Source organism: Myotis davidii, unplaced genomic scaffold (genome assembly GCF_000327345.1).
Source record: "Myotis davidii unplaced genomic scaffold, ASM32734v1 scaffold807, whole genome shotgun sequence".
Taxonomy (NCBI): domain Eukaryota; kingdom Metazoa; phylum Chordata; class Mammalia; order Chiroptera; family Vespertilionidae; genus Myotis; species Myotis davidii.
In genome coordinates this window covers 2,394,475-2,402,805 of record NW_006298272.1, presented here as the reverse complement: position 1 = coordinate 2,402,805, position 8,331 = coordinate 2,394,475, and positions in this window count along the sequence as shown.

The following is an 8,331-nucleotide window of genomic DNA, read 5'->3' as shown; positions in this document are numbered from 1 at the left end:
AGTCTCCAAACCAGTGCTCCAGTCTTTCTCCCTTCCTTGGACCTGGGGTCACTGAGGGGTGAATCTGACCTGGTCCCCAAAGCCATGCAAATGGAAGTCAGACAAGTTGTTTCAACCTCAGAGATGTGACCATAGCCCATTCATGGACCTTCTTCAGGGGGCAGAGAAACCAGAGACGCCCCCTGCAGCCCAGGAGAGAGCATGGGGTCACTGCCTAACTCCACCCGCTCTGGGGGCACCCCCGCCAGCATCCAGAAACCTCCTCCACTAGACCCTGTGGTTATAGGGTCCTCCAATCACCACTCATCATTCTCTTTTGTTTCCATAGCAACGCCTCTCATTGAATGCCCGCCTGCTTGCTCCCAGGCCTCACCTGGCAGCAACTGTGTCACCAACTCCCGAACTGAGAGCTGACATCTAACTGGACAAGAGTGAGACTGCTCCTGACACGGAAACAGCAATCACACCTTAGTTGGCTCTGCCCTAAGACTTCTGCCCAAAGGCTCCCAAAATGTTGAGCTGCTTACAGGACCCATGGAGAGAGAGCATATCTCTACCAGTGATGACAAACCTTTGAGCTTGGCATGTCAGCATTTTGAAAAACCCTAACTAGGTGCCGTGTCACATATAGAAATTTTTTGATATTTGCAACCATAGTAAAACAAAGATTTAAAATTTGGATATTAATTTTATATATTTAAATGCCATTTAACAAAGAAAAATCAACCAAAAAAATGAGTTCTCATGTCACCTCTGACACACGTGTCTAAGATTCGCATCACTGCTCTAGCCCATGTCTCCCCTCAGAGGAACATCATGGGCCCAGGTAAGGCATTGCCACTCTGCAAACCCCAGATGGCCCCCTGGGCCCCCCCGAAGGACCCCCCTCCCCAGACTGCCTGCCACTAATTATGCAGGTCATCAAGCAAGACCAGATCTCCTGGCGCCCAGCTTCCAACCCTGCCCCCCTCACCTGGACTCCTCTCAGGGTCGCTCCACAGTTCCAGATGTGAAAAGTGCTGAGGGTGGAATCTCTGCCTCAGAACAAACGGTGCTAACTCTCCCATCAGCCCTAGAACCTGCCTCTGGACACATCAATCCCCTCAACTGATGAACCTATACAGGTGTGGGCTGGCCGGGAAGGTGGGCTTGTCTTGGCTGGAGGTGGCGAGACCAGGTGTAGGAGCGGGTGACACAGGAAGGGGGTGCAACCAGTCTGTTTAGCTTTTTCTGGAAGCACAGACTCTGAGAGCTAAAAGAAAGCTGGAGGGTTGCTTGGAGGAAGGTGCTGCCAACTCAGCTCCCCTTAATCAGGGACAATGGCCTAGACTGGCTCCTCCTATGGGTGGGAGTCCCTCCAGGCCCTGATGATCATTTTCTTCATTTAGACTAGAGATTGTCTGCAGTAAGACATTAACCAAAGAACTTATATGAATACTAGGGCCCATGTACAAAATTCGTCACTGGAAGGTGGGTGCCAGTAGGTCAGGTTTTGCTCGATGACCTTGAAAGGAACTGTGAGCCACAAGGCTGTAGTGGTTCAGGGGTGGGTCTCGGCCCATTCTTCGTGCATCTGCCCAGCACCTCCCACAGGGGCCTCTGGTCCCCTCTCTGCTGGCACCCCAGCTCCTGCCTCCAGCACTCCCACAAGCTGATGACCGGACCCCACTCCCAACCACTGATGGCAGGGAGCAATAGGGGCTAGAGCCATCAGCATGCAATGCTGGCTGCTGCTCAGATAGCCCCTCAGGAGCAGGGGGAGGTGGAGAAGTCCTGATGGGCAATAGGGGCCAGCTGCCACCTCTTGCACCCATTGATGGCCAATGTGATCACGGCCAAGACTGGGCACTGACAGCAGGTGGGCATGGCAGCTCCAGCTATCAATAGGTGGGAGCAGGGCCTGTACTGGCAGCAGGTGTGAGTGCAGGGTGGGACCACGGCGAGCAGGTGCAGAGGATTTTCAGTATCCACCAGAGGCTCACCCAGGTGACAGCGACCGGTGCCCCACCTGGGTAGGGGCCTCGCTCACCTGCTCCACCATCCTGTGGCAGCCAAAACCCGCCAGGTTCTTCTCACACGCTCTGTTGATCAGCACGTGTCATAGCAACTGGTTGTTCAGTTGTTCCACCCTTCGGTCTATTTGCATGTAAGGGTTTTATATATACAGATGTGCATATCCCATGGACACACAATAGTGCAGGGAAGGCTGGGAAGGGGAGGAGTGGGAGAGGGTCAATGGGGACAGAAGGGTCGACCTGACCCCACCTTGTCTTGGTGCCCAGCACTGAGGACCTCGCTACCCAGAAGCCACCTGTGACTTCAGGGTGAACTCCTCCATCACTGTTAACCTGGTGGGACCTCCAGAACCTACATGTCCAATATAATGGTCACCCCTCTAACCCTTCCATTCTTCCTTCCCTCCATGTTGTCCCTGCACCTCCCCCCAACTTGTTGTGCCCAGACCTGCTCTATTTCGTCCCCACCTGTCCTCCATCTGCCTCCTGAACTCAGGGACCGCTCCCTGGACCAGGACACAGAGGCCTCAGCCCCATCCTGCCCAACCCACACACAGGCAGCCTCCCATTGTTGCACCTCAGCGTCCTCATCTGGAAAGTTTGGTCCTGGGGATCATGGGGGTACCAGCCTCACTCCACAGGCTCAGGGGATGGTCAATGAGACGTTGGATGGCTGAGGGCTGCTAGGGGGCGTCCAGAAGTAATGGGCGGCGACTTAATTGGATGTCTTCCTTCCCCCCAGAGTCCTAACAACTTATTCATTGTTGTGACCCTACACCCAGCAGGAGCCCGGGCACAGACAGGCCCTTCAGCTCCATGAGTAAACTGGTACCAGGGAAGGAGGATGCATTTCAAATAAATAAGCAGCCACTGGTTTCTATGATGTCCCGACTATGATCACGGACTCGTCTGAACTTAAGGACTAACCGTTCTAATAAAAAGGTAATAAAAAGATGAGCAAATCTCATTTGAGGCAGAGAAATGGGAGGACCGCTAGAGAAGAAAAGTCCAGTAAAGCCTGGTCTGTGTGGCCCAGTGGCTGTACTGTGACCTATGAGCCAGGAAGTCATGGTTCTATTTCCTGTCAGGGCACATGCCCAGGGTTCAAGCTCAATCCCCAGTGGGGGACATGAGGGAAGCTGCTGATCAAAGATTCGCTCTCATCATTAATGTTTCTCTCTGTACCTTCTTCTCTTAAATCAATAAAGTATTTTTTTAATAATAATAAAATTTAAAAAATAGATTAAAAATGGCGGCAGAGTAGGAGGATGCTGTATGGCCATGCTCCCAGGAACAAGCTGTAATTACAACTGAAATACGAGAAGGCTTCCTGAATAATCAACGGAAAACTCACATGAGAGAACCCTGATACCCAAGGACCGAAGGTGGAGCCAGCATAGGGTGCTGTCTGCCAGGGAGTGGCAGCTGGGAGTTCAGGCACCCTCGTGAAGGGCCAGGGTATAAACATTCCCTGTGGAGCCACCCACCTTGTGCTCTGGCAGAGGGAGGGCGAAGAGGTCTGGAGCTGTGAGAACAGAGGCCAGCACTGGGGACTCGGGGGACAGAGCTCAGAAGGCAGACACCCCAAGTTTTCTCAGCTCAGTCATTCTCTCATACAGCCACATAGACATCTGCCTTGCCTGGGGGAAAGACAGTTGACACACCCTATTGGAAAACACCTTGCCCTGAGGCCGCTTAAGAGATTAAAAGTAACAATTCCAAGGAGTAACAGCTGCTTGTGTAGCCCACCCCCATCCAAGGAACAGCAGCCTCCTGATCACCACACCCTCTGTCGGAGGAACAGCAGCTGTGTGTGAAGCCTCCCCCCACCAGTCAGAGGAGCCACCACAGCAGTGAATAGCACCCACCACAGGAGCTGCTGCCAACGGAGGAGCAGCTGCTACCACAACTGCCCGAGGAGCAACCAATTGGTCGACCAGTTGCTCTGGTCTTTCTGCTGGCTTTTATATATTTAGACTAGAGGCCCAGTCCATGGGTTTTTATATAGATAGACTAGAGGCCCAGTGACAAAAATTTGTGCACTCGGGGCGGGGAGGGGAGTCCCCTCAGCCCAGCCTGTGCCCTCTCGTAGTCTGGGACCCCTCAGGGGATGTCCACCTGCTGGCTTGGGCCTCCTCCCCATTTGGATCGGGCCTAAGCTGGCATTCAGAAATTCCTCTGGCAGACTAGGAGCCCTCGGGGGAGGTCCACTTGCCAGCGGGGAGCAGGCTTAAGATGCAGTCGGACATCCTTAGCGCTGCTTTTTTTGAGGCAATTCCTCCATTGAACGTCTGCCCCCTAGTGGTCAGTGTGTGTCATAGTGACCAGTCATTCCCAGTCATTCTGCTGTTAATGTCAATGTGCATATTACCCTTTTATTATATAGGATGGAGGCCTGGTGCACGGGTGGGGGCCAGCTGGTTTGCCTTGAAGGGTGTCCCGGATCATGGTGGAGGTCCTGCTGGGCTGCCTGGAGAGCCTGGGTGAGAGACTGAGGGCCGTTTTTAGGCTGGCCATACCCGCTTCAGGGTGGGGGTTGCCCCAGGTGTGCGTGGCCAGCCTAGGTGAGGGGCTGATGGCAGCCAGAGACACTGTGCCCTGTCCACACCCTCATTTTGTCAGACAGATATCATGACTTCCAGTTACACCTCAAGGTGCTCATCAGGAAAGTGGGTAAGAAAGTTTTCTAATGCAGAGGTTTTAATGTTTATGGTTGAAACCTGATGGGTGCAGATTATTTCTTAAACAGACGTGAGTATTTGTGAAACAGAGCAGGTGTGTTCTGGTGATAGTGTGAAGCAGAGGAACCTTATTTGGGGACAAACTGGATGTTCTACACAGCTCTCTGGGCACAAGGAAACCTCACTCACAGCCCTGCTGCTCATCCTCAGCTTTGGTATGGCCTCAGTGGGCACCAACCTTAGGCAGAGAGCACAGACCTCATACGGAGGAGACAGACCTCAGATAGAGGGCACAGACCTCAGATGGAGGGCAAAGACCTCAGGCAGAGATCACAGAGCTCAGATGGAGGGGACAGGCCTTTGCATGAGCAGCCCAGAGGTCAGTGGGGCAAAGGTCCTGGGAGGCACCGTCTATGCAATGCTCTGAGAAGGGCTGTGTGTCCTGTGTCACCAAGTGTTGTGCAGTCACGTTGGCTGCCAGCCAGAAGCCTGAAGTGTCTTCTTTGCCTCCTCACAGGTGCTGGCCTCCTCTTGGTTCAGGTCCCCAGGAGCCCAGAATACATGTGCATCAAATAGAGGGGGTACTGCTGATGGCCCATCACAGATCCCCATCACCACCTCTGCGTCACTAGGTCATAAGCACGAATGAACTTCCATGTTGTACAGATGGTTGCCCTCACCCCACCCTAGTGGTCAGTTTAGACACAGCACCCCCTGTTGGGACAGGAGGCAGAGAGGAAATGCCAGTTCAGGAGTTGGCAGCTCATCTGCCCTCGGGCAGCCTCGGTGACTAAGCTACCCCAGGAGGTCTCCATGGCCTCTCCCTGCCCTGAGAAAGCTCCGGAGTCCTATGGACACTGCCAGGCAGGGGCTGCAGATATCGGGGACACAGTGTAAAGGAAGGGTTGTCTAACCACTATGCTGTACACCTGACATGAATACAGAATAATGTTGGATGAAAACTGCAATTGAAAAGAATTTTAATAAAATAATTTTTAATTGGGAAAAAAAGTAAAAAGCTAAGCAATCCTGGGACCACTCTGTCTTGTGAGGACACAGCAGGCACGTTATCAACCTCTAGATGCCCTCAACCCAGTAAACAATAGCTGCATGAAGGAAACACCTTCCTCATAGAACCTCCCAGCTGATGGAGGAAGCAGGGGAGGTGGGATGAGAACACCCCTGAGTGACATCACAGACCCCAAACAGTGCTCAGTGGTTGCTTTAAACCCCTGGTGAGCACTGGCCCTCACACCAAAGGGTCACGGGTTCGATTCCCAGCCAAGGACAAGTACGTTCCTGGCCTAGTTCTGGGTTGGTGGGGGAGGCAACCAATTGATGTGTCTCTCTCACATCTGTTTCTTTCCTTCCTTCTTTCTTTTTCTTTCCTTTCTCTCTCTCTCTCTCTCTTCCTTCCTTCCTTCGTCCCTCCCTCCCTCCAGTCCACTCTTTCTAAAGAAAATCAATTGAAAAATAGCCTCTGGTGAGGATTAACAAAAACAAAGCAAAACTCCCTTAGGTGAGGAGCCCCAGGAGGGGTGAGGAGGATTGGAAAATAGAGGGTAGTTGCTGGTCCCGGTCCAGCTCTGAGACCAGGCTAGTCCCCACTCAGGGTGCATCCCTGTGGGATGTAGTGGGATTCACCCATGACCACCCAGGAAAGTCTGGCACAAAGTCTGGCGGAACTTGAAACTCATCAAGTTTCTAGGTCTAACACCTTACAGGAAATACAGACATTAGGGGAACAAGGAAAACTACAGCTCAGGGACGAAATGGGTCAACCCCAGAACGGAAGGCGACCTCCAGGACAGGTGACCTGGTCTCCCGGCCGTCCCACAGCACCAGGGAACAGAAAGAGCAAGTCACAGAGAAGGAGAGAGACCATGCAACCCTGTGGGCCTCCTTCAGATCCTGTGCTGAAAGGGCCCCTTACCAACAGCAGTTTCTGAGCCAGTCAGAAGGGGTTGATGTGCCCTGGGCACCAGCCAGGATGCAGGAAGGATTCTGTCAAGGTGACTCGATGGGGCAGGTGCTGGAGGAGAAGTGACCCCATCGTGGAAGCTGGTCCTTGGAGTGTTGACACATGAAACGACCTGCTGTTTTGTCAGCTAAGTGATCTGGGACTGAGCTCCAGGCTCCCGTGTGACCATGCCTCCCCTATCCGCCTAGAAATACTATTCAGCCTTGGAAGGAGGGAAGTTCTGACCTGTGCTGCAACACTGATCAACCAAGAGGAATCATGCAGAGTGAAATAAGCCAGGCACCGACGCACAAATGCCGTAGGATTCCACATAGATGACGTTCCTGGAGTCATCAAAGTCAGAGACAGAAAGTGGAACAGTGGTGGCCAGGGCCTGGATGAGGGGGAATGAATGTTTAATAAGCACAGAGTTGTTGTTTGGAAGATGGAAAGTTCTGGAGATGGACAGTGATGAAGGCTGCAACAATGTGAATGCCCTCAATGCCACTGGGCTGCACAATTAAAGGCAGTTAAATCATCTGATTCCATTACGGATATCTGACCGCAACTGACACTGAACCAATGACATGGAAAGACATCCCAATGCGAAGAAGACGTCCCTTGTGAACACCTCCAGGCACAGAGGCCTCACATTCGACAGAACAATGTCCTGGGGACACCAACCCAGGTTCAGCTGCCTGCCTCTTGAAAGCCAGTATTCAAGGGACAGAGTGTGCTGGAGGAAAGCAGGTTTATTCAAGACCCAGCAGCTTGAGGAGATGGGGGACTCTCACCCCAGAGATCATCTTTATATTTTTGTTTTTCAATCCTCACCCCAGGACATGTTTCCATTGATTCTAGTGGGGGGAAAGAGAGAAACATCAATCAGCCACCTTCCATATGAACCAACCAGGGATGGGAACTGCCACCCAGGTATGTGCCCTGCCTGGGAGTCAGACCACAACCTTAGGTTCACAGGACCAGGCTCCAAGCATCTGAGCCATTGGCCAGGGCACAAGGACCATCCTAACAGGTGAGGGCAGCAGGGTGTAGGAGCGGGAAGAGGAAGGCAGAACCAGGGGAAGCAGAGGGTGCTGGGTTCCAGTCAGCACCATCTGCTCTGGTAACCACCTCGGACCCAGTCAAGGAGGCTCTGGCTTTCCTCCAAGGTGATCAAATCGTCTGGACCCAAAACGCCTGCAGGCTGGAGTCAGCTTCCTCTGAGGATGCTCCTGCAGTCCTTTAGGCCAGTAATTTTCAACTTTTTCCACCTCACGGCACACACACTCACCACTCAACCTCTGCAGCACACCAAAACATATATATTTGCCCAATCTGACAAAAAGTAGGCATAGTTTTGAGTCATGCACAGCAGGCAGCTATTTCTGTGTTGGTTGTTGTGATTGTTTTACTGGACAATCGAAGGGAAATGAGGTCCGTGCCCCTGTCTAAAGAGTCAGTATTGCATGTCTTAGGAATTCGTGCAGCCACACAGGTTGAAAATCATTGCTTGAAGCCAACAGGCTGTTTATCCACAGCTACATGTTACTTAGCAAGTCATACTTTTTTAAAAATATATTTTTATTTATATCAGAGAGGGAGGGAGTGGGAGAGATAGAAACATCAATGATGAGAGAGAATCATTGATTGGCTGCCTCCTGCAGGGCCCTACTAG